The sequence below is a fragment of the Pinus tabuliformis genome, chromosome 6 (assembly GCF_031772625.1).
Source record: "Pinus tabuliformis cultivar Carrire ecotype Pingquan chromosome 6, CPIR1, whole genome shotgun sequence".
In the NCBI taxonomy this organism is placed as follows: domain Eukaryota; kingdom Viridiplantae; phylum Streptophyta; class Pinopsida; order Pinales; family Pinaceae; genus Pinus; species Pinus tabuliformis.
Genome location: NC_142292.1, coordinates 487,846,738 through 487,873,107, shown reverse-complemented (window position 1 = coordinate 487,873,107; position 26,370 = coordinate 487,846,738). Strand labels below are relative to the sequence as shown.

Here is a 26,370-nt window from a genome sequence, read left to right as displayed (position 1 = left end):
TTTATTTCAGCCACCTCCTCTTCATCTTCATCATGAGACAAACAGTTCTTGACATTGACTGTTTTCTCTATGCTTCCATCCCAAGCTTCCTCTTCTATGAATTGAACATCTCTGCTGACAAAAAACTTCTTGCTAGATGGAATATACAACCTGTAGGCTTTGGATTCCTCACTGTATCCAATGAAGAGACATTTCTCCCCTTTGCTGTCCAACTTCCTCCTTAGCTGATCTGGAATGTGTGCATAGGCCACACATCCAAAAACTCTCATGTGGGTGACTCCTTGCTTTCTCCCACTCCATGCTTCTTCCGGCACCTTGTTCATGACTGCTTTTGTAGGACACCTATTCAATATATAAACTGCACAATGTACAGCTTCAGCCCAATACTCATTTGGCAAATGCTTTGCCTTCAGCATGCTCCTCGCCATATCCATGATGGTCATGTTCTTCCTTTCAGCAACTCCATTTTGCTGCGGAGTGTACCTTGCTGTAAACTGTTTATGAATTCCATTTTCTCTACAAAATCTTAGGAATTCCTTGGAGATATACTCACCTCCTCTATCAGTTCTCAATACTTTTATGTGCAGCCCGCTTTGGTTCTCCACAAGTGCTTTGAAGTTTTGGAATTTCTCAAAGACTTCACTTTTGTTCTTGAGGAAATATATCCAAGTCTTTCTTGTAAAATCATCAATGAATGTCAAGAAATATAGGCTGCCAGCTAATGATGGAGCTTGCATTGGTCCACACAAATCTGAGTGGATAATCTCTAAGGGTGTCTTTGCCCTTATGCTCTTCCCTGATGGAAAACTTTCTCTATGTTGTTTTCCCAAAATGCAGCCTTCACATAGGCTGTCCGGTTTCTCTATCAATGGTAATCCTCTTACCATTCCTTTTCTGCTCAATAAGTTTAGACCTCCAAAATTGAGATGACCAAATCTCAAGTGCCACAACCAATTTTCATCATTTGGCACACTTTGGAAGGCCTCTTGGGTGACTGCTGCAATTTCACCTTTGTTTTTCATGTCTGCCCTGATCCGGAGAGGGAACATCCTGTTCCTTGTCATCTTCACTTCAGCAATGCATCTTTTGCTGGGTGGTATGTCCATGATGGTGCACACATCATTTACAAAGTAAACATTGTAACCCTTTTGGATAAGCTGTCCAACACTCAATAGGTTACATCTCATTCCGGGGACATAGTAGACATCTGCTATGGTTTTCCTTTCTCCTTGCTTTGTAAATATTTTTACCTCCCCTTTTCCCATAACAGACACTTTACTATCAGTTCCTAGTGTGACCTCTGATTTCAAATTCTGATTTAAGGCTGAAAAGAGGGCTATGTTCCCTGTCATATGGTTGCTGCAACCTGAGTCTAAAAACCATATGTCCTCACTATGTGTTTCAGCCATGTTACAAGCTAACAGGACATTTTCTTGACTGATGTTTTCTCTTGTAACATTTGCATTTTGTCTGCTGTTCATATCATGCTGTTTCTTTCTACAATCACTAGCATAATGTCCATACTTTTTGCAATAATAGCATTGAACATTAGATTTATCATACCTTTGTCCTTGAGCCTGATACTGATCTCTTTGTTGGCTGCTGCCTTGACCTTGGTTCTGATTTGGATTGCTGCCTCTTCCTTGTGCATTTGATGGGCTGTTCCTTCCTCCTCTGTTCTGGCTTCTGCCTCTTCCTCTTCGGTTTCCTCTTCCTTGACCTCTTCCTCTTCCAAAGGACATCTGGGTCTTGAAGGCTTGCTCAAGAGATGAGTTTTCATTCCTACTCAACCTCTGCTCATGTGTTATCAGTGATGCATGTAGCTCATCAACTGAATAGCTTGAGAGATCCTTTGTCTCTTCAATGGTGGTGACTATGGCATCAAACCTTGAGGGTAAGACCCTCAATATTTTCTCCACAATTCTTCTGTCTTCAATGGTTTCTCCATGAGTTCTCATTTGTGTGATTACACCAATCACATGAGTGAAGAATGAGTCAATGTTATCTGACTCCTTCATGTTCAAGTTCTCAAAATCCTTTCTCAGCAATTGTAGTTTTGCTGTCTTCACTCTCTCCATGCCTTGATAGGCTGTCTTAAGGGTTTGCCATGCTTCATTGGCTGTCTTAGCTGCTGCTAACCTTGGAAACATACTCTGGTCTACTGCTAGATACAACAACACACGGGCTTTTGAGTCCTTCTTCCTATTGTTCTTCAGCAGATCCTTCTCTCCCTGAGTTAATGCATTGAACTCAGTTTCATCTGCTGGTTCTTCAAAACCTTCTTCAACTATTTCCCATAAATCTTGGGAAGCAAGCAGAGCTGTCATAGTTATTGACCAGTAGTCATAGTTCTTCCCATTAAACTGTGGGAGCTGGGTGTTAAACAAACCCATACCAGTGCTTGTGCTGGCCATTCCTTGACTGTGTATTTAAAACACTGACTGTCTCTTCAATAACAAACAAGATAGCTATGAAGAATACCTGAATCCTTTGTTGTCTGAGTCTTCTGTCTGCCTGAGAAGTTTTGCTGCAGCAACAACCTTCTCCCTTCAGCTTCTTTAACTTTTTTAAGGAGCCTAAGCCTGCTCTGATACCACTGTTGGGTATTTTTGATGGGGAAAATACCAAAAACCAAACATTCAAACACACACAGAGACAATGCTCTGTTTTACTTTACTCCAGGATCCTTTTGTGCACAGAAGACTTAAAAAAATTCACTGAGAGACAGAGTATTTCAACATCATAAAAGATTTCTGAGAAATTACTGGGTTAACTGCTGTAAATCCCTTTTTACATTCACTGCAGTGAAAACATATTACTTACTGGTGTAAAACCTTCATTCACATTTACTGGTGTGAAACTATTTTTTTACATACTGCTGTAAAAACAAAATTTACACGAACTTACAAATGCGCTCCACCATTTTCTTTATGCACTTGCAAAACCACACATGGTTTTCCTTCACCTCTGTTTTTCAATACCCACACAAAAACATTACAACATATTTGTGCACTGCTGTGCATACACCCTCTGGTTCTTCACGCTGCTGCGAAACACCAGATTGTATTTTTCTCCCATGTGCCATGCGTAAAAATTAAAAGTCAACACACAAAACATAAAAGACTTATTACATACGTTTTTTTTACATTCAATACATGCCGTATGTAAATATAAAAAATATTAAAACATGCCCATATCCCATACGAAACTTAATTAATGAGCATATGCGCCCATACCTCCATAAAAAAAGATTTACGTGCAATATATGAAAACTTCAATATACTACCTACCACTATGACATTTCATTAATTAAACGTATGGTCAACAAAACTTTGATTTACTCCACGCTATGAATTTAATGTTTGTCGTATGCAGGTTTGGAGCAGCTTCGGGCAATCAACGGTTGAAGAAGGTGGAGCACATCCGACGGTGGAGGGCAATATCGGAAGACCAACAAGTGCTGAACATTAGAGAAAATGACGTTGCGTTACGTCAGGGCTGAACCACGTGTTGGCTCCACATTTTCTCGGGCCCTTGTGTACGAAAACCATTCTCTGCAGGTAGGCGGTCCGAGAAATCTTTAAACCGGGTTTGTGGTTTTTGCTGGCGGTTTTGGGGAGCGTACGGCGACATTGAAATTAGATTTCAACATAATATTCTAATTAATGAACAAGTCGGCTTTTAACACACATCTTCCTCCAAGGTGGACCGAATAATTAATCTTGTATGTCATTTGAGCGCAGCGTAAGCGTTTTCATATCCCACAGGTCCCAGGATCGAAACCTCTCCGTATCAGAAGTGACTTCAATTTTAAGTTTCGATAATCTTTTACTTGTTTGTCTGTCTCATGTGTGCCAGTCCATATCCATTGTTAACTGGACTGAGACGCCTTTAACGTAAATAAACAAGTGTATTCTGTAATTTCATTTTAATGGACAGTTCGAAATCTGATCACTGCCATTCCACAGAAAGAATAAAACTGCGAGCTTTCATTGAATGTTGTGGCATTACAGTGGATCGTTTACCATCCATCATCAACACTATTCTTCTTTGCTAGAAGAGCGGTAACCAAAAAAGCACTTTGTTATTAAGGAATAAAAAGTCTTCAAAGATTCACAATAGACAGATCTAGGAGATTAGTTTGGGTGAAAGAAGGTTATTAAGTTTTCATTGATATCTATCTTCAATATAATATTATATATTATTCATGTTTTTATATTTATCTTGAAAAGGAAATTATTTGTTCCAGTGATCATCATATTTGCTAGTTGGAAGGAAATGTGCTGGTCAAAATTTTTTGTTGGAAATTTTTATTTTTATTTTTATTTTATTTTTTTATTTTTTTTTAATATTTAATTTCTAATTTCTAATTTTTAATTTTTAGAATACTTTTCTTAGTTTGAAAATTTGGTTGTTAACAAAGCAGTTGGTGCCGTGGTGTAGTTGGTTATCACGTCAGTCTAAGTTCTTTTTCTTCAACGTCAAGATCGAACATCCTCACTGAATTATGCAATACATGATGATAAGTACAAAAACTAATGGTGAATTATGCAATACATGATGATAAGTACAAAAACTAATGGTGAATTATGCAATACATGATGATAAGTACAAAATCTAATGGATAATCAGCAGAAAAAGAAAACTGAAATAAGGGACTCAACATTGAACATCCGCACTGAAATATGGAATACATGATGATAAGTATAAAAACTAATGGATAATCAGCAGAAAAAGAAAACTGAAAAAGGAATTCAAGGAATAAATCATAAGAGTAATGACGATGCAACAGATCGTATGTTAAGAAATAGAAAACTGAAACCAGGAATAGATCAAAAGAGTACGGATGGATGAATATGGAATAGAGGATGGTGGTACTGATTATGATTAGGATGAGAGTATGACTTCATGATGATAAGAGAAACAATGTCTGAATCCAAGTACAACTGGTTAGATGTGCATAAGCGACATGCATCTTACTGCTGGAATAACTCGGTTAGAGCGTGTGGCTGTTAAGAGGTTCAAGCCCTCCTAGCATTCAGATAAATTTTGAAAATTCGGCAAACACATATCTTGGCTAGACTTACAGTTTTTTTCACTTTTGTGTCTATTCTACATTGATTGAAAAACATATCTTGGTTAGACCTACAGCTTTTTCACTTGTGTGTCTGTTTACATTGATTGGGTCATTTATTTTCACTTTTGTGTCTCTTCTACATTGATTGTATACAGGTTATTTATAAAAATGAAGAAAATCCTACTCCATACACATCTTGGTAGCATACAGGTTATTTATAAAAATGAAGAAAATCCTACCCCATACACATCTTGGTTAGACTTACAGGTTTTTCACTTATATGTCTCTTCTACAGCTTATTTATAAAAAAGAAGAAAATCCTACTCCATTTCACTTTAATGTTTCTTTTGAATTGGTTATATGATATATCTCTTCTGGATTGCTTGTATTCAGCTTACCTACTAAAGTACGTGATATATATATATATTTGAAAAAAAAATCATAATGAAATGCTATATTGTTATTTATTAAAATAAAAAGTCTTCCAGTTCACTATTGTGTGTTTTTTCTGGATCGCTGGTATACCTGTTATTTATAAAAGGGAAAAGAAAATTATAATGGAATATTTGATTGTTGGTATACATGTTATTTATAAAAATGAAAAAAACAAATTATAATCGAATGTCGAATCTCTTCTGCTTTGTTTGCATATAGATTATTTATAAAAATGAAAAAGAAAAGCGTAATGGAATATTATGTAATCAGAGTATGTGATTGTAATGCCATGGGAGTTGGACTTAAAATAACATAGTTATATAATTTCCAAAGCTGCTTGCAATCTGAGGCATATCATGCTTATGCTAGGTATTTATGAATGCAATTACGCATATCAATTTGTATATACTAATGTGTTTTTTCATGGCTAGTCAGCCTTACGCAATGTCCAACGAAAGAACTACTTGGTCTGTTGTAAACCGATTAGACTGCAGAAAAGGATAGTTTAAAAGGAGTGTGGAGTCGTTTTCAACAATTTTGAACTTGGTTTCGTCAAACTTTCTACCTCACTCTTTTGAATATGGTCCATCTTTCATTTCATTTTGTCAGTATTTTGTTTTTGTATAGTACCAAATTGTATTTGGATAAGAATTGAAATTTGAAAATTCTATTTCAGTGTAAAGCAATTATTAGCAAACAACACCTTCAACCTAATTAGCTCAATTATCAAAACTCCTCCCAACTAATATTCAAATTGGAAAACTGAAAACATGGCAATAAATCTATAAATATTCATAGAGTAACAAGATGGATTGTTTCTGCCAACAAATATAACATTCTCGAGAAAACCATTTTTTACTCATCCAGCATATATTTGATTTGCTAGCAGATTCACTTGTAAATCTAGTATAAATTTAATTGGCCCTTGCAACCAAAGTAATAGATATAATTAACATATGCTGATATGAACAACCAAATTGGTGGGTCCAGTGGCAACCAAATGTCTACAGAGATGCCTGAAGACTCATCTTGAGGTTGAGTGTCATGGAAATTTAACGTATTACCTCCATTCATTTTGATCTCTCAACCTCTCAGGGTTTCTTGCTTCTGCAATATTCTCAGGGTGGGGTTCTAGTGTCACGGTATCAGCAATAGTAGTTTGGAAAAGGCAAAGGATTTGAACCATGATCAATGGAAAAGTATAACAACACAGCACAAAATCATTGAGCTGGACGAAGAACTTGGTTAATTCAAGACGGGTTCTAGGCAAGTGACAATCCCTATCTTACTACAAGATAACGTATGTTCCTGATAAAGAATACCATAAATCCAGCCTCCTAGCCACTAATGAATCCAAGATATCATTTTTCAGGGGATGACCAGATTCATGTGAACTATTTAATTAGACCTCCTCTTTCTACCAATGCCATGGCCATGTGTTTGGAGGAGGACGGACAAGCTTGGATGATGGAATAATTTTAGCTCTCCCAACAAATAATGTTGGGTCTCTGATTTGGTTTCAAAAACGTTTCCAATTCAACAAAGTTTTAAACATTTTAATGTTCCAATACTGAAATATGAGAAATATGTGCAATTCCTTCCATGCCATGGCATATAAATTCTTTCAGATTAAAAAACAAGAAAAAAGAATAAATTCTTTCAGATTAAAAAACAAGAAAAAAGAAGTTTACAGATCAAGTGTAAGATGAACTATTAAAATGTTATATAAGGTTGTCTAGTTAATAAATTTTTGTAGAAGGTTGCCAAAATTTCTGTGGAGCCCTGCAGAAGGAGCTGAAAATTGGTCCGAGTATGTGTTTTGCAATTGGCATCTAACACACCATTTCTAGAGGGTATCACCACTCCAAGAAGCACTAACAGGAAGACGTCACACAATCTTTGCCGACATGATTTAACAAGATGGATGAATAATAAAATAGTTGGGGAAGGTTGATTCTGTGGCTGTGTTACAGTATAACTAACTTGCCAGGGGCCATATGCAAGTGCAAACCATTCAAACTAGCAATGACCTCGACAACTGTTGAAAATGTAATTTCAACGCGCACGTACTACTCCAAAAACCACCGAACGAAACCACAAAACCGCCCACATATCGCACCACCATCCAGCGAAAAGCAGTTTCCGTATTCTTGGCTCCGATACGATTTGGTGAAGACATGTGGCTCTCACCTGACATCAGCATCTCTGACATATCGGGAGGTAAAGCTCAGCATTAAAGTGGCTTCCGATATCTTTCTCCACCGTCGGATTTACTCCATCGCTCTCCACCGTTGATCCACCAAAGCTGCATACGAGGTGCATTAAAAGGCTTGCGTGGATTAAATTTTTGAGTTTGACCGCCGTAGAAGAAGAGTTATGGAATTTAATATTGATACGTAGATTTAGGTGGCCCTTTTAAATATGGGTATGGGCACGTTTCAATATATGTTTTTTTTATATAGCACGTAAGTTTTTTTATGTAAAAGGTATGGAGCATTTAAAGATAGGTATGGTCGTTTTTTTATAAAATGTAATACAAAAAAAAGGGAGCTCATATATATGTTTTGTGTGTTGACTTTTATTATGTGGTTGTTGCACACGGGAGGAATAGAACAATTGGTGTTCGCAGCAGCGAGAGAGAACCAGAGATGTATGCACAGCAGTGCTCAAAATATACTTAGTAATGTTCTGTTTTGACTTTTGTAATGAAACGGTGAAAACGCAAGGTGAAATGAAAATGTTTTATGTGCTGAATGTTTAGTAATATCCATGAGCGCATTTGTTTTGGATGCAAATGTAATTTGTTTTTGTTTTACAGCAGCCTGTAAAAAGAGTTTTACACCAGTGAATGTAAATGGAGATTTTACAGCAGTAAATGTTAATGGGAATTTTTCCAGCAGTGTAAATTCTCATATGGAGACAGAGTGAATGTTTTTTTTGTTTTAATGAATAGAAATATTTTATGGTGAAATACTCTGTTCCTCAGTAATTTTTTTTAAGTCTCCCTGTGCATAAAAGATCCTGGAGTCAAAGAACAGAGCATTGTCTCTGTGTTTAGTTTGAATCTTGGTTTTGGTATTTTCCCATCAAAAATACCCAACAGTGGTATCAGAGCAGGCTTAGGCTCTTTGAAGGTGACAAAGAAGCTGAAGGGAGAAGGTTGTTGCTGCAGCAAAACTTCTCAGGCAGACAGAAGACTCAGACAACGAAGGATTCAGGTATTCTTCATAGCTATCTTGTTTGTTATTGAAGAGACAGTCAGTTTTAAATACACAGTCAAGGAATGGCTAGCACAAGCACTGGTATGGGTATGTTTAATACCCAGCTCCCACAGTTTAATGGGAAGAACTATGACTACTGGTCAATAACTATGAAAGCCTTGCTTGCTTCCCAAGACTTATGGGAAATAGTTGAAGATGGTTTTGAAGAACCAGCAGATGAAACTGAGTTCAATGCATTAACTCAGGGAGAGAAGGATCTGCTGAAGAGCAATAGGAAGAAGGATTCAAAAGCCCGTGTGTTGTTGTATCTAGCAGTAGACCAGAGTATATTTCCAAGGTTAGCAGCAGCTAAGACAGCAAATGAATCATGGGAAACCCTTAAGACAGCCTATCAAGGCATGGAGAGAGTGAAGACAGCAAAACTACAATTGCTGAGAAAGGATTTTGAGAATCTGTGCATGAAGGAGTCAGATAACATTGACTCATTCTTCACTCATGTGATTGGTGTAATCACACAAATGAGAACTCACGGAGAAACCATTGAAGATAGAAGGATTGTGGAGAAAATATTGAGGGTCTTACCCTCAAGGTTCGATGCCATAGTCACCACCATTGAAGAGACAAAGGATCTCTCAAACTATTCAGTTGATGAGCTACATGCATCACTGATAACACATGAGCAGAGGTTGAGTAGGAATGAAAAGTCATCTCTTGAGCAAGCCTTCAAGACCCAGATGTCCTTTGGAAGAGGAAGAGGTCAAGGAAGAGGAAACCGAAGAGAAAGAGGCAGAAGCCAGAACAGAGGTGGAAGGAATAGCCCATCAAATGCACAAGGAAGAGGCAGCAATCCAAATCAGAACCAAGGTCAAGGCAACAACCAACAAAGAGATCAGTATCAGGCTCAAGGACAAAGGTAAGATAAATCTAATGTTCAATGATATTATTGCAAAAAGTATGGACATTATGCTAGTGATTGTAGAAGGAAACAACATGATAAGAACAACAGACAAAATGCAAATGTTACAAGAGAAAACAGCAGTCAAGAAAATGTCCTGTTAGCTTGTAACATGGCTGAAACACATAGCGAGGACATATGGTTTTTAGACTCAAGTTGCAGCAACCATATGACAGGAAACATTGCCCTCTTCTCAGCCTTAAATCAAAACTTGAAGTCAGAGGTCACACTAGGAACTGATAGTAAAGTGTCTGTTATGGGAAAAGGGGAGGTAAAAATATTTACAAAGCAAGGAGAAAGGAAAACCATAGCAGATGTCTACTATGTCCCTGGAATGAGATGTAACCTCTTGAGTATTGGACAGCTTGTCCAAAAGGGTTACAATGTTTACTTTGTAAATGATGTGTGTACCATCATGGATATACCACCCAGCAAAAGATGCATTGCTGAAGTGAAGATGACAAGGAACAGGATGTTCCCTCTCCGGATCAGGGCAGACATGAAGAACAAAAGGGAAATGGCAGCAGTCACCCAAGAGGCCTTCCAAAGCGTGCCAAAGGATGAGAACTGGTTATGGCACTTGAGATTCGGGCATCTAAATTTTGGAGGTCTAAACTTATTAAGCAGAAAAGGAATGGTAAAGGGATTACCATTGATAGAGAATCCGGACAGCCTTTGTGAAGGTTGTATATTGGGCAAACAACATAGAGAAAGTTTTCCATCAGGTAAGAGCATAAGGGCAAAGGCACCCTTAGAGATCATCCACTCAGATTTATGTGGACCAATGCAAGCTCCATCATTAGCAGGCAGCCTATATTTCTTAACATTCATTGATGATTTTACAAGAAAGACTTGGATATATTTCCTCAAGAACAAAAGTGAAGTCTTTGAGAAATTCCAAAACTTCAAAGCACTTGTGGATAACCAAAGCGGGCTGCACATAAAAGTATTGAGAACTGATAGAGGAGGTGAGTATATCTCAAATGAATTCCTAAAGTTTTGTAGAGAAAATGGAATACATAAACAGTTCACAACTCGGTACACTCCGCAGCAAAATGGAGTTGCTGAAAGGAAAAACAGAACCATCATGGAGATGGCAAGGAGCATGTTGAAGGCAAAGCATTTGCCAAATGAGTATTGGGCTGAAGCTGTACATTGTGCAGTTTATATATTGAACAGGTGTCCTACAAAAGCAGTCATGAACAAAGTGCCAGAAGAGGCATGGAGTGGGAGAAAGCAAGGAGTCACCCACATGAGAGTTTTTGGGTGTGTGGCCTATGCACACATTCCGGATCAGCTAAGGAGGAAGTTGGACAGCAAAGGGGAGAAGTGTATCCTTGTTGGATACAGTGATGAATCCAAAGCCTACAGGCTGTACATCCCATCTACCAAGAAGTTCTTTGTCAGCAGAGATGTTCAATTCATTGAAGAGGAAGCTTGGGATGGAAGCATAGAGAAAACAGTGAATGTTAAAAACTGTTTGTCTCATGATGAGGATGAAGAGGAAGTGGCTGAAGTACATCCCCAAACAGCAGCGCCAACACAAGGACAGCAAGGGACACCATTGAGGATAAATGAGAGTGCTTCTCCAAGCACACCACAAGGAGGAAATTCAAGTGCATCTTCAAGCACTTGCACACCAAGTGAACGAGGTAATAAGTTTAGAAATCTAAGTGATATTTATGATGAAGGAATGAATTTCTTATTTGCCTTGTATTGTCATATTGATGATCCTATTCATTTCGAAGATGCAATCAAAGATAAGAAATGGATAGAAGCTATGGATGAGGAGATGAATGCCATAGAGAGAAACAAAACATGGGATTTGGTTGAGTTACCAAAAGGCAAAGAAGTCATTGGTGTGAAATGGGTCTACAAGACCAAGAGCAATGCTGAAGGCAAGATTGAAAGGCATAAAGCAAGGCTGGTTGTCAAAGGCTACAAGCAGCAGTATGGAAGAGATTATGAGGAGACTTTCGCACCGGTTGCAAGAATGGAAACCGTGAGAGCAGTGCTGTCCATAGCAGCACAAAACAAATGGAAAGTCTACCAAATGGACGTGAAGTCAGCATTCCTAAATGGAGTGTTAATGGAAGAGGTCTATGTGGAACAACCTCTCGGATATGAGAAGAAAGGTGAAGAGCACAAAGTGTGCAAATTGAAGAAAGCTCTTTATGGGCTGAAGCAAGCGCCAAGAGCATGGTACAGCAGGATAGATTCATATCTATTAGATAATGAATTTGACAAATGTGAAGGAGAACCCACAGTCTACATCAAGGAAAAGGATGGTAAAATTTTAATTGTTGTCTTGTATGTAGATGATGTTATTTTCACTGGAAATGATATTTATCTTATTGAGAATTTTAAATCAGTCATGAAGGATGAATTTGAAATGACTGACATGGGTTTCTTGAGATACTTCTTAGGCATAGAAGTAGAGCAAAATGAAAAAGGAATTTTTATATCTCAAGCAAGTTATGTAAATCAAGTTTTGGGCAGATTTAAGATGGAAGAATGCAAGGCAACAATCACTCCCACAGTAATGGGATTAAAGCTCAGCAGAGAGGACAGCAGCAAGGATTTTGATCCCAGCTTGTATAAAAGCATTGTGGGTAGCCTTATGTATTTAACAGCAACTAGGCCTGATTTAATGTATGCTGTTAGTTTAATTTCCAGGTTCATGGAGAGGCCGAAGGAGGCACATTGGTAGGCAGCAAAGAGAATTTTGAGGTATGTCAAAGGTACCAAAATGTTTGGAATTCTATATCATGTCTCAGAACATTCAGATTTGGTTGGATACACTGACAGTGATTGGGCTGGAAGTGTAGATGATCGGAAGAGCACTTCCGGTTATGTTTTTCATATGGGTTCAGGAGCCATTTCATGGGCTTCTAAGAAGCAGTCCATTGTAGCATTGTCTACAACAGAGGCTGAATATGTGGCAGCTACAGCAGCAGCATGTCAAGCAATGTGGATGAGAAGAATGTTGAGAAGCTTAGGCCAAGAGCAGGCAAAAGCGACAGTGATTTTTTGTGACAATAGCTCAGCTATTGCATTGTCAAAGAATTCAGTGTTTCATAAAAGAACGAAACACATTGATACAAGGTTTCACTACATCAGAGAATTGGTGAACAATGGAGAAATTGTCCTAGAACATTGCAGGACTCAAGAACAGGTTGCAGACATCTTGACAAAGCCACTTGATCAGAAAAGCTTTGAATTTTTGAGGAAGTGTCTCGGTATGACCGAATGTTCAGCAGTTGAAATTAAAGGGGAGTGTTGAAAATGTAATTTCAACGCGCACGTACTACTCCAAAAACCACCGAACGAAACCACAAAACCGCCCAGAGCATATCGCACCACCATCCAGCGAAAAGCAGTTTCCGTATTCTTGGCTCCGATACGATTTGGTGAAGACATGTGGCTCTCACCTGACATCAGCATCTCTGACATATCGGGAGGTAAAGCTCAACATTAAAGTGGCTTCCGATATCTTTCTCCACCGTCGGATTTACTCCATCGCTCTCAACCGTTGATCCACCAAAGCTGCATACGAGGTGCATTAAAAGGCTTGCGTGGATTAAATTTTTGAGTTTGACCGCCGTAGAAGAAGAGTTATGGAATTTAATATTGATACGTAGATTTAGGTGGCCCTTTTAAATATGGGTATGGGCACGTTTCAATATATGTTTTTTTTATATAGCACGTAAGTTTTTTTTTATGTAAAAGGTATGGAGCATTTAAAGATAGGTATGGTCGTTTTTTATAAAATGTAATACAAAAAAAAGGGAGCTCATATATATGTTTTGTGTGTTGACTTTTATTATGTGGTTGTTGCACACGGGAGGAATAGAACAACTGGTGTTCGCAGCGGCGAGAGAGAACCAGAGATGTATGCACAGCAGTGCTCAAAATATACTTAGTAATGTTCTGTTTTGACTTTTCTAATGAAACGGTGAAAACGCAAGGTGAAATGAAAATGTTTTATGTGCTGAATGTTTAGTAATATCCATGAGCGCATTTGTTTTGGATGCAAATGTAATTTGTTTTTGTTTTACAGCAGCGTGTAAAAAGAGTTTTACACCAGTGAATGTAAATGGAGATTTTACAGCAGTAAATGTTAATGGGAATTTTTCCAGCAGTGTAAATTCTCATATGGAGACAGAGTGAATGTTTTTTTTGTTTTAATGAATAGAAATATTTTATGGTGAAATACTCTGTTCCTCAGTAATCTTTTTTAAGTCTCCCTGTGCATAAAAGATCCTGGAGTCAAAGAACAGAGCATTGTCTCTGTGTTGAGTTTGAATCTTGGTTTTGGTATTTTCCCATCAAAAATACCCAACAACAATATTGTAACAATGACCTCGACAATATTGTAACAATCAACATGTCATTAAAAGTTCTATTTAGAACTTTAAATTTAAAGGCAAACGTTCTATTTAGAACGTTTGCCTAATTTAAAGGCAAACAATCAACATGTCATTAAAGTTCTATTTAGAACTTTAAATTTAAAGGCAAACGTTCTATTTAGAACTTTAAATTTAAATTTAAAGGCAAACAATCAACATGTCATTAAAGTTCTATTTAGAACTTTAAATTTAAAGGCAAACCGTTCTATTTAGAACTTTAAATTTAAATTTAAAGGCAAACAATCAACATGTCATTAAAGTTCTATTTAGAACTTTAAATTTAAAGGCAAACCGTTCAAACCAGCAATGACCTCGACAATATTGTAACAATCAATCGATGAGTTGCGCCCATTAAACCAGGTTTTAATCAATTGAGCTCTCCCAAGTGCAACTCGATAAACTCGAGTTTGCACGAAAATGATGATTGCTTTTCCGTTGCCTCGACAATATTGTAACAATCAATCGATGAGTTGCGCCCATTAAACCAGGTTTTAATCAATTGAGCTCTCCCAAGTGCAACTCGATAAACTCGAGTTTGCACGAAAATGATGACTGCTTTTCCGTTGCCGGGATTTGAGCCCGGGTCGCCTGGGTGAAAACCAGGTATCCTAACCGGACTAGACGACAACGGATAGATGGTAAATTAACTAATATTTATGCCTTTCTTTAGTTAATGGACGAGTCGGCTTTAATCCATATGAATAATCAATCTTGTATATTTTGTGAAATTTAGAGTAAATGGTTTCATACGGCAAAGGTACCAGGATCAAAACCTCTGCGTCAGAAGTGGCTTCAGTTTTAAGTTTCGATAATCTTTTACTTGTTGGTCCGTCTCATGTGTGCCAGTCTATATCATTACTGACTGGACTGCGACACCTTAGTGCGATTTGATTTAAGGTGAATAAACAAATGCGTTGTCTGTTCATTTTAACGGACATTAAATCTCATCACTGCCAGTCCACAAGAAAATAAAAACTGCGAACCTTCATTTAATGTTGTCACATTACAGTGAATCGCCTACCATTTATAATCGCCGTAGTCTTTAACGCGACTTTTTGAAAGTCTTTCCGGCGATTTTTTCCGGTGAAAATCCGGCAGTGATTTATTGAAATCGAAGTTTGATAACTAGTTTCTGCACAATAAAAGCGTCCCAGGGGTTTTTCAGGGTGCTGAATCCGAATTTGCAGTTAAAAAACCATTTTAACTGCAACAAATCATGATTTCATCTCAATTTCTTCCGCCGGATTCCGTCACCGGAATCTCAAAAAGTCGCATTATAGACAACTCCTTTATAATCAATGTTGGACGTTGTGTTCAGCTGTCACCCTGTGTTTTGCCACATACCACTTCTAGTATTGAGAAAATGTATACTCACTGGTTTTACTGTAACAGCAATCCTGATTCCAACAATCATCACTATGCCTTTTCTTTGCTGGACGAAGGTAACAAAGAAAAAGCAATTTGTTATTATAAGATAAAAGTCTTCATAGATTAACAATTGACAGCATTATTGGAAATTGGATTTCGTTGAATAAGTTTGTTGAGTTCTAATCTCTATTCAACATAATATTATTGATGTTCATCTGCTACCCAGGTTACTTAGGTATCATGCATATTGAAAGGTGCACTTGGTGCCGTGGTGTAGTTGGTTATCACGTCAGTCTAACACACTGAAGGTCTCCGGTTCAAGTCCGGGCGGCGCCAATTCATTTGCTATTTCTTTTTGCAGCTCTTTTTCTTCAAGATGGAACATCCGCACTGAAATATCAAATACATGATGGTAAAAGTACTTATAGATAAGGAATATATCATAAATCATCTGGCTGCTAACCACAAGGTCGGAGGTTCAAGCCCTCCTTCTAGCGTAGCGTTCAGTAGATTTTGAGCTTTGCGTATTATTCATTACAAAAGTAGGAACTTGTAGCTTTATGTTTTATACACCTCTGGCCTGTGGCAAATGACCTCTTTTGCAGCTCTTTTTCTTCAAGATGGAACATCCGCACTGAAATATCAAATACATGATGGTAAAAGTACTTATAGATAAGGAATATATCATAAATCATCTGGGCGCCGGAACTTTTTACACGTATAAAGCTGCTGGAATAGCTCAGTTGGTTAGAGCGTGTGGCTGTTAACCACAAGGTCGGAGGTTCAAGCCCTCCTTCTAGCGTAGCGTTCAATAGATTTTGAGCTTTGCGTATTAGGATGGCTACAAAAGTAAGAACTTATAGCTTTGTGTTTTATACACCTGTGGCCTGTGGCAAATGAGAAATTTATCATGCATGCTCTTTGTACCTAAAGACATATGTAGCTTGAAAAGAACCTTATTTAAATATAGAGGATGGATGTTCTTATTCCTCCGAGTGTCAAATTTTCAAGTTCAAACTGTGAACTTATGAGGGATTGAACTTATTTCCTAAATGAATCTCTAAAAGTCAGAAATTATGTTCATATAATTTCTGCATTTGGATTTTAAGATGGCTACAAAAGTAAGAACTTATAGCTTTGTGTTTTATACACCTGTGGCCTGTGGCAAATGACCTCTTGGAACAAAATTTACAGGTGTGCGTTTTCCTCCATTTCACTTATGTGTCAAAATATCTCTGGGTTTCATTCTGAAAATTCAAATTCAACAAAAGACATCTTGGTTAGTAAGGACTTACAGGTGTGCGTTTTCGTTCATTTCACTTATGTTTCAAAAGATCTCTTGGTTTCAGACTTTACAGTTATGCGTTTTTCTCCATTCCACAAAGCTTACAGGTTTTTCACTTATGTGTCTCTTCTGCATTGATTGTATACAGCGTATTTATAAAATGAAAAAATCCTCCTCCATTTCACTTAAATGCCTCTTCTGAATTGCTTGTGTACATGTTATCTACAAAAATGAAAAAAAAAAATTACAAGGAAATGTTATATTTCTTTTGGATTGTTTGTATTCAGGTTATCTACTAAACTGGAAAAAATAATCCATTTCATTTATTTCTTTTTTGGATACTCCAAATATTGACCAAAAGACCTCACGGTTAAAGACTTGCAAGTATGCGTTTTCCTCCTACATTTCACTTATGTGTCTCTTCAGTTTTATTGTATACCGGTTATCTATAAAAATGAAAAAAACCTCCATTTCACTTATTTGTCTATTCTGGATTGCTGGTATACATGTTATTTATAAAAATGAAAAAAGAAAATTGGAATGGAATGTTCCATCTCTTCTGGATTGCTTGCATATAAGAAAAAATAGAAAAGCTTAATGGTATGTTATATTTCTTTTGGACTGCTTGTATCAGGTAGCCATCCTTATGTCCATCATAGATTTCAGAATATTTTGGAAATTGAATGAGCATGAGCAAAGTATTACTTGACATTTAACCAGTAACATAATGCTCTATTTTATCTGTAACAATGTTTTAAGTTTGTTACTATAAGTCTTTCCTAGTAAGGAAATTTTTCAAACTCAATCAATGTGAAATGCCATCTTCCTCTGCTTCCAGTTTACCCAACGCTAAGACAAATTTCAACCTTCTATCATTATAACAAACATCACAAATAACACTACAAAATAACAAACATCACAAATAACACTACAAAGTGAAACCTGAGAAAAGGGAATCTTTCCAAGTGACTCTCTCAGATACACAAGTGCCAAATAGTTGCAAGAGGATGAGAAATTTATCATGCATGCTCTTTGTACCTAAAGACATATGTAGCTTGAAGGAACCATATTTTAAACCCTGAGAAAAGGGAATCTTTCCAAGTGGACTCTCTCAGCTACACAAGTGCCAAATAATTGGAAGAGGATGAGAAATTTATCATGCATGCTCTTTGTACCTAAAGACATATGTAGCTTGAAAAGAACCTTATTTAAATATAGAGGATGGATGTTCTTATTCCTCCTAGTGTCAAATTTTCAAGTTCAAACTGTCAACGATAAGTTCACAGGGATTGAACTTATTTCCTAAATGAATCTCTAAAAGTCAGAAATTATGTTCATATAATTTCTGCATTTGGATTTTAGGATCATCACGAGTTTTCCTTTCAATGCACCCTATCATGTTTATAAACGTATTTTCCATAAACTATGGAAAACAAAATCAATATGGTTACACATAACCAAACCACTCACTGACTAGCTTCTAAAAAACAAAACTAATAATTATCACTCATAAGTTGTACCTCCATGTTGATTTGTCTTTCCTTTCAGTCTCTTAATCATTTTTTTTGGTAACTGAAGTACATCAATAAAATTCCAATTTCAACTTATTTGGACATTTATTTTTGAACTTTTAGTTTCATTCCAAGAAATGTTATTTTTTTCAAAAGCAGTTTTAGATCTAAGATCAAGATAACCAATGATGTTTTGGTAAAAGGCAATTGCCAAGATCAACAAACACTATATATGCTTAAGGAATATTGTGAAATGCAATAGCCATGTAGAATTTTTACAATACGAGGATCTGTAAGATGTGAAAATTTCCTTGAAAAGCAGCGACTGGAATTTATTCTTCTAACTGATTAATTATATAGTTTATTTTGTTACGACAAAATAATGAATAAATCACATTGCAATTTCTTCACCATAAAAATACTGCGGAAAATAAAAACTGGAACTGAGAAAATAGAGCACACACACAATAAAAATGACATCGTTATTTTGGACAAATGTGCCCGGAAAAACCCTATGTGGGAACACTGGTTCAACAAATGAGAGTTTTGTTTTTATTCTTTAGCAGCAAAATTTTTGAGTACAATATGGATGCCAAACTAGCAATCCTCTCCAAGGAAATCATTCGCAAAAATATTAAGGGAAATTTTCCCTTCTCCACAAGAAATTCGGCAGCAATCTGGCCACTCGAACTAGCTATCCAAGAACCCTATGCAACATGTAACTCACATTCCCTGAATCTACCCCTGCTCAAGACTTGTCTACTATTGATGCTGGAAATGATTCTTTGACCCTCAGGAAAATTATCCCAACCTCCGGCAACTGAATCGACCTCCTCATCCAAATCAAACTGCCCTCCGATGTTGCCTGTGCAGTCCCTGCGTAGCCTCCTATGGAATAACTCGACCTCCTCTAGTTGACTCTTCCGACACTGGAAATCTCCACTGTTGCTCCTTTGCTTCTGCTACTAATCCGCTGGCTCAAATTCTCTTCCCAGCTGAATCTATGCTCTATGGGAAATTCGATCTTCCTAGATCATTCACCCACTAGATGTGTCTAGTGTCTCTATCTCCATCCCCATCTATCTCCATTCCCATCATCCTGCTCTTATAATCTCTCGTTGGTGAACCAATGACCATGATTAGATCCCATCAATGACTAAGATCACCTCAAACTCAATCTGCGTGAGTTTCTAGAGTATTCTCACCTTTCTCAATTAATTCCCTTTAGTTAATCTAAAATCTTCAAAAAAACGAATTTCTAGAAGGCGCGGTTGTCAAGCAAAGAAACAATTTGCTATTTATTGGCATAAATAGGCAAATCGTTACAAATTTTAGTGATTGGTTGTTGGCTCGCAAGGTTATTTAGGGCATTGAGTTGAGAAAATTGTGAATCTGTCATGATCCACGTTATTGTAAATTTTCTTTAAATTGTAATATGCAACGTTGTTTTGGGTAGCCATTTTAATGGAGATCAGCCCCGCTAAGCCATGGCGTCATTGTATGTGAATTACAAGAGTGATTATATTAATTCTTGTTTCTGTGTGATTGAATTCATGAATTCTATAATCTGCGTGATTCATTAGATGATTGATGGCATGTATTCTGTATACATCATTGAATATGTTGGTTGGGTTAATTCTTCCATCACTACGTTGGAATCTTCGCTGTCGGATTTGGATTCTTCGTTATGGGATTTGGTAAATGCTCATACCAATAGTGATTCTTGTCATTGTTATTTGAATTTCATGGTGTGATTATAATTTATGGCTGCATCCAATACATTCCATATCAACTCCGTGTTAATTCATTGGCACTTGACTATGCTGATCCGTGGGCTCATTGGCATATAGGTGTGCAAGTAGATATGCTCATGTTTTGTGTTGATTTCAACATTGAAGAGATGTATGGCCCATGAAGAGATTTGGAGATTTTGCATTAACGCAGACTATGTGGTTGTTGATAACTGGCTTCTAGAGACTACGAGCTTGTATTTAGCACAATTTTTGCAAGGTAATCGTGGGCCCATAACCCACAGTCCCTGGATCGACGACATGAAAAACTCTAAACGAGAAAACCTTGTTTTGCGTGCTATCATTTGGTATCAGAGCAAGATAAATCCTACCTTAAATATGCGGGGAAGGCGATTTGTGGATGATTGGAAAGGGCATGTTCTTGTTTTTTGTGCAAGTAGTAGCAGAGTAAAGTGAAAAGATTTGCAGCAGCCTAGAGCAAGGAGTGCTCAAATGGTTCCAGAGGAAGTGGACCTAAGATGCTAAAAGACTAAGCTCAGAAGAGAAAAGCTTGGTGAGGTGTCGTGTAGCAAGAAAGGGAGACTTGCTACTGCAGAAGTTTTGTTGCAACTCACATGTTTAGATGTTACATGAAGACTAGATGCTTATGACCAAGAGGTCATAAATTTTTGTACCCTGGGAGTCTAATGCAAGAGCATCAACACACCCAAGTCAAACACAAAATACCTCCGAGAAATCTTAAAAAAAACGAATTTTTGGAAAGCGCAGCTGTCAAGCAAAGAGGCAATTTGTTATTTATCGACACAAATAGGCAAATCGTTACAAATCTTAGCGATTGGTTGTTGGCTCACAAGGTTATTTAGGGCATTCAGTTGAGGAAATTGTTGATCTGTCATGATCCACGTTATTGTAATTTTGTTTTTAAATTGTAATATGCAACGTTGTTTGGGTGGCCATTTTAATGGAGATCAGGCCTGCCAAGCCATGGCGTCATTGTATGTGAATTAGAGGAGTGATTATATTAAAAAAAAAAAATCTGTGTGACTGAATTCATGAATTGTATAATCTACATGATTCATTAGATGATTGATGGCATGTATTTTGTATACATCACTAAATCTCTTGGTTGGGTTATTTCTACCATCACTGCGTTGGAATTTTCGTTGTCGAATTTGGATTCTTCGTTGTTGGATTTAGATAAATGCTCATACCAACGAGAATTCCAGTTGTTGTTGTTTGAATTTCATGGTGTGATTATAATTTATGGCTACATCCAATACATTCCATATCAACCTTGTTTTAATTCATTGGCACTTAACTATGCTGATATGAGGGCTCATTGATGTATAGGTGTGCACATAGATATGCTCATGTTTTGTGTTGATTTCAGCATTGAAGAGATATGTGCCCTTGTTATCGCCCAAATTGTACAAGCAAGATGCAACAACGATCAGGACAGGGACTATCACTCTGATCCCCGCCTTATCCATTCTAGTTGTCTCCCTACAACAAGCTATGGGGGTTAGTCCTTATGAAATGTGAAGATGGGAGACTTTCTAGCAACCAACAAGTCCGGGAGACACAGCTAAATGGCCTAGCAACTTGGTTCAATTAGCAAGTTAAATGATTTGATTAGATTATCGTGAAACACCAGTGCCTTAAATGGAGTCAATTACTTGCTTAAAACAAATTATTACCAAGTCACCGGATGAACAGTTGTTGCTTAAGGATGCTTCACTATCCTAAATGAGATGTGAGCCCTACAATCTAAGAGAGATGCCAACTCTTGGTTTTTTTCTAAGTTATATGCCTATCTGAGTGTATCGTTCCTCTTAACTATTTTGAAGCTAGTCTTTAGATTAGGTTGTGAGAGAGAAACCAGGGGGAAGCAAATTGAGGCTTGGTTAACGATACCTCCCTTGGAGTTCTAACCACCCGATGCCTCCAGTGCTACAGACATTGTGGCTCTGATGACTGCAAGGTCACCATGTTAACCACTAAAGAGGTGCTAGGCTCATTAAGCTAGGTGAGAAAGGTGGGTCTATCTCTCTATCGACCAAGCTTATGCTTGGAAGTAAATTAATTAATGCAAGAGACTAATCCTAGAATGCCAGTGCAAGGACGGATGGGTGCTCTTAAAGTGAGATTACTTAATATTCTCAAGTACTTGGATTACAATGATCTTCAATGAATAATGAAATACTTAAACAATAAACAATCTCAACCACAAGAGAAAAGTGCTCAAAACTTAATGGTGCTAGATAATATTATCAATAATACCAATAGACAAATTGCCCAAGTGACTAAAACAAGATTAATGCTTCTTTACTAATTTAACAAAAGATATTCAATCCAACAATGAGCAATGTATCCAATTATCCAATGATAACAATGAGAAACAAGATCATTAATCACAATGTTACTTAGATAAATTAGTCAATCTTGCTTAAGCACATATCAACTTGATTAGAGCACTTAGGTGTAAGAGTGCAAATAGATGTCAGTGGTGCAGAGAAGAAATATGGATCAACCACTAAACAATGAACATATGATTGCAACACATAAGAAAATCACCCAATTACTCAATTAAATACCTATCCAAGATTCACAAGGTATAAGAAGCAAAAGCTAAATGAGATTAGATGACATTCAACCACTTTTGTCACCACTGTAAATTTTTATATCGGACCTTATGCAGCAAATTTTAGACCTTGGAATAATTATTTCAGTGTTTAAAAAATGATTAAATATGCATAGAGATACAAGCCCAATGAGTGCAAGTGATAATATAATGACGAAATATGATTACCAATGAGTTACTATGCCACTATTAGATGACATTCAACCACTTTTGTCACCACTGTAAATTTTTATATCGGACCTTATGCAGTAAATTTCAGACCTTGGAATAATTATTTCAGCCTTTAAAAAATGATTAACTATGCATAGAGATACAAGCCCAATGAGTGCAAGTGATACTATAATGATGAAATATGATTACCAATGAGTTATTATGCCACTATTATGAAATTTTTTCACTGTTGTAGGTATTTTTATGTGACTGTAGCAAGCCTATCATATCTCAAATAAACGAAACAGTCCACAAGAAACTCACTTATATGCACTAAAATTGACTTAGGATTACTTAACAATGCCTTAGATGAATTGGTAATGAATTTAGGCTTACAAAAAATGTGTTAGGCCTTAATTACACTGTTGCCATAAAATACTTCAAAATTCAATTTTAGGACAGTGATGAAACAAGAAGGTTAGAGAGCAAACCAAGAGGCCTTGAGGCGTCGTAGATGGCTAGTTTGACCTCCAATGAACTTGGGTACCTGCAACCACAAAATGAGCTCTAATATTGTTGCAAAACCACTATGTTAACCTACACAAACAATGAAAAAATCAGAAATGACCGAATATAAGGCTAGGGCAAGGGCTAGGAGGCTAGAAAACCCCAAGACTAGGGCTAGAAGAGGCACAAGGCAAGGCTAGAGGCCAAAGAAGGGCAAAGAGACGTCAAAAGAGCCTGGAAAAGGACACAAGAAGGGGAGACAAGCCCACAAGGGTTGACGTCAAGCCCTTAGAGGCTTACGCAGGGGCATAAAAATCCATAGAAAGGCTAGCGACTAGGGTTTAAGCCCCTTAGGGGCTGCGACCTAGGCAAAAGAGGGGGTCAAGAGGGAGGAGGACCTCCAAAAGGCCACGATAGGGGTCAAGGAGGAGGGTTGAGGTATTTTTAGGCACATGGCTAGGGAAAACAAGGGAAGTCGAGGCTTGATGTAGCCAAAAAAGGGTGTCGAGAGGGAGGAGGGCCTCCAAAAGGCCACGACAAGGGTCAAGGAGGAAGGTCGAGGTCTTTTTAGGCCCACGACTAGGGAAAACAAGGGAAGTCGAGGCCTTTTTAGGCCTACAACTAGCCAAGCCAAGGAGGCTGAGGGGAAAAAAGGGTCAAGAAGGGCTAGACGGCTAGGCCTTAGGGCCTAAAAAATTTCGAAACCCTGCAAACAAAAATTTCTCCACAAATATGCTGCAAAAATGTTGGACGACTTCCTCTTCAGGGTTGAATGGCTAGCTTTGAGGCTAGATCTTATCTTCCTAGGCCTAGATCTACCTCAAAACCCCAACAAAATCCTTTGATCAACTTGAAAAATCCACCTGCACAAATAAATCAAAGGATGCCAAACCCCAAATATATATACAAAATTTCAAAACCCAAAAATGATAAAATCTCAATGGCTGCAAAACAGATGGGTTAGAAATAATTTTAAAATATACAATATCTACAAAATTTAAAATTTTTTGAGAAAATAATTTTGGATAAATTATTAAATAACAATGGATGTGTATATTTTTGAAAAAAAATATTGGTTGACACCCTCCTGCAAAATCAAATACCATAAAGAAATCTCAGAGCCCAAACATAGTCAGTCTTTCCCCGTACTCTGTGAACTTGAAGCCCAAGGACTAGCGTACCTATAAATCTCTATTATATTCTCAAGAAAATCGTTAGATCATATAGTGAATCATATCACCTAAGAGAGAATATATCAATAGAATGTTCTTATCACCGACAAATGAAATAATAATCATTAATCAATATTTAGCTCGAAATAGGATCGCATAGCTCGCACATACCACAGATCAGCGGAAGAAAAACACCATGAATTGAACCCTAAAGTCTTTCTATTATGATACAAAATGTTCCTAGCAAAGTAACAACTCAATACTAGCGTTTAAGGATTACATCATCCAAAAGATATTCAATAGAAACAAAATGACTTCCTTATATAGAGAAACCCCTGCAAGTGGAAAATAATGGCTAGTTGGTTTGATCCTCATCAAAATAATCTCGACCATTGAAAATAACTTAATCATCTTTTAATCTCCACCGTCGAATTTTTAATTTTGAGGGAAAAATCGAATTTTTCTTGAAACCCACTTTCAATTAATCCAAAAATTAACATTTTCGATTAATTTCTTCAAAAAATTGACTTTGACTTAACCACCAAAGTACAAGGGCTCAAATTTTCTTAAAATGTACGTTTTTCCTTTGGTGGGGGACCTCCAAAAATTGATTTCTCTTTGATCCACGATTTTTTTATTATTTTCCACTTGGAGAGAAATTAATTTCTCTATAATTATTTTTGACTCAAAATTAATTAATTTTCTGGCTTAGGATTTAAACTTATTTTAACTACAAAAATTAATTAATTAACGTTCAAAGAGCATTAATAATATTTTCCACCCTCGAATATTTTAGCCATGGTGTCTAAGGGACCATGCACTATTACATCAAAATATTACAATTAATTCAACCCTCAAAGAGGGAATACACCTTTACACATAGACCCTTGTGACATTACCCAATTCCGTGACACAATATGATCCAGTATAGTCCATGTGTGTTTGTAATAAAATAGTTTAGCCAAATGTGCTTAAATTATTCCCAAACACACTTTTACAAAAAACTCGATATAACACTAGGACTCACCTAAGACCTTGTCAACAAATTCCACCCTAGCTTTGGGGTTTAAGCTAGAAGAGAAACTCTGTCAATTATCCTTGTTTAAAAACACACATAATTTGGTGAGGTTAAAAAAACTTCCTAGGATGAAATCCTTTGCCAAGATCAGAGGCTTACCTAGGTGTTGTTATATGTTTAAACGATCATACTAGCATCATTTACAATATAACTTGCAAAAATTCGGTTTACAATGATACAAATGGTGTTGGCTAATGACTTTGAACTTTGAAAAAAAGTCTTCATGTCTTCGCATTCTACTCCTCGAACTATTGACAAAGCGTGGTCAACATCTGGCCCTACTTGGGGACACGTTGCTTCGTTGAAGGAATGTGAGAATCCAGAATCCTGTATTCAAAAAAACAGAAGTCCATCAAATAGATATCCATTCAAAATCCAAATCATCATGTATATATAGAACATCTGCGGGAATAGAAGAATCTACTCTAACAAATCAAAATGTAAAGACATAAAATTTAAGTGCATGAAAACAAAACTAACTAATGACATAACTAAAATCCTAACTAAGAGTGTGGGATTAGAAACACAATACAAAGGATGCCCTATGGCATCAGATGTCATCCCTGTCATACAATTTGAGCATCTGCCCATTTGCTGGCAATTCCACGGGATCGCCTTCCAAAGTATTCAGATAGAAATAATTTGTTCCAGTAATTCCTCTGATAATATAAAGCCCAAGCCATAAATTGTCAAACTTTCCATGATTGTCGAGCTTCTCATTTCTGTGATCCCATAATAACACCATATTGCCAACCTGTAAAGGCATGTTCCGAGATGATTTGTCAAAATTTTCCTTCGTTCTGGCCTGGC

At 37.1% G+C, this 26,370-nt stretch overlaps 3 non-coding genes across 3 annotated transcripts; 2 read left to right on the top strand and 1 right to left on the bottom strand.

The window, feature by feature from the left end:
• Positions 1-14,655: 14,655 nt before the first annotated feature.
• TRNAE-UUC (transfer RNA glutamic acid (anticodon UUC)) lies at positions 14,656-14,729 on the bottom strand. The gene has a single exon. It is a non-coding gene; the product is annotated as a tRNA-Glu (tRNA).
• Positions 14,730-15,727: 998 nt separating this feature from the next.
• On the top strand, positions 15,728-15,801 carry TRNAV-AAC (transfer RNA valine (anticodon AAC)). The gene has a single exon. It is a non-coding gene; the product is annotated as a tRNA-Val (tRNA).
• Positions 15,802-16,193: 392 nt separating this feature from the next.
• Positions 16,194-16,267, top strand: TRNAN-GUU (transfer RNA asparagine (anticodon GUU)). The gene has a single exon. It is a non-coding gene; the product is annotated as a tRNA-Asn (tRNA).
• Positions 16,268-26,370: the final 10,103 nt, after the last annotated feature.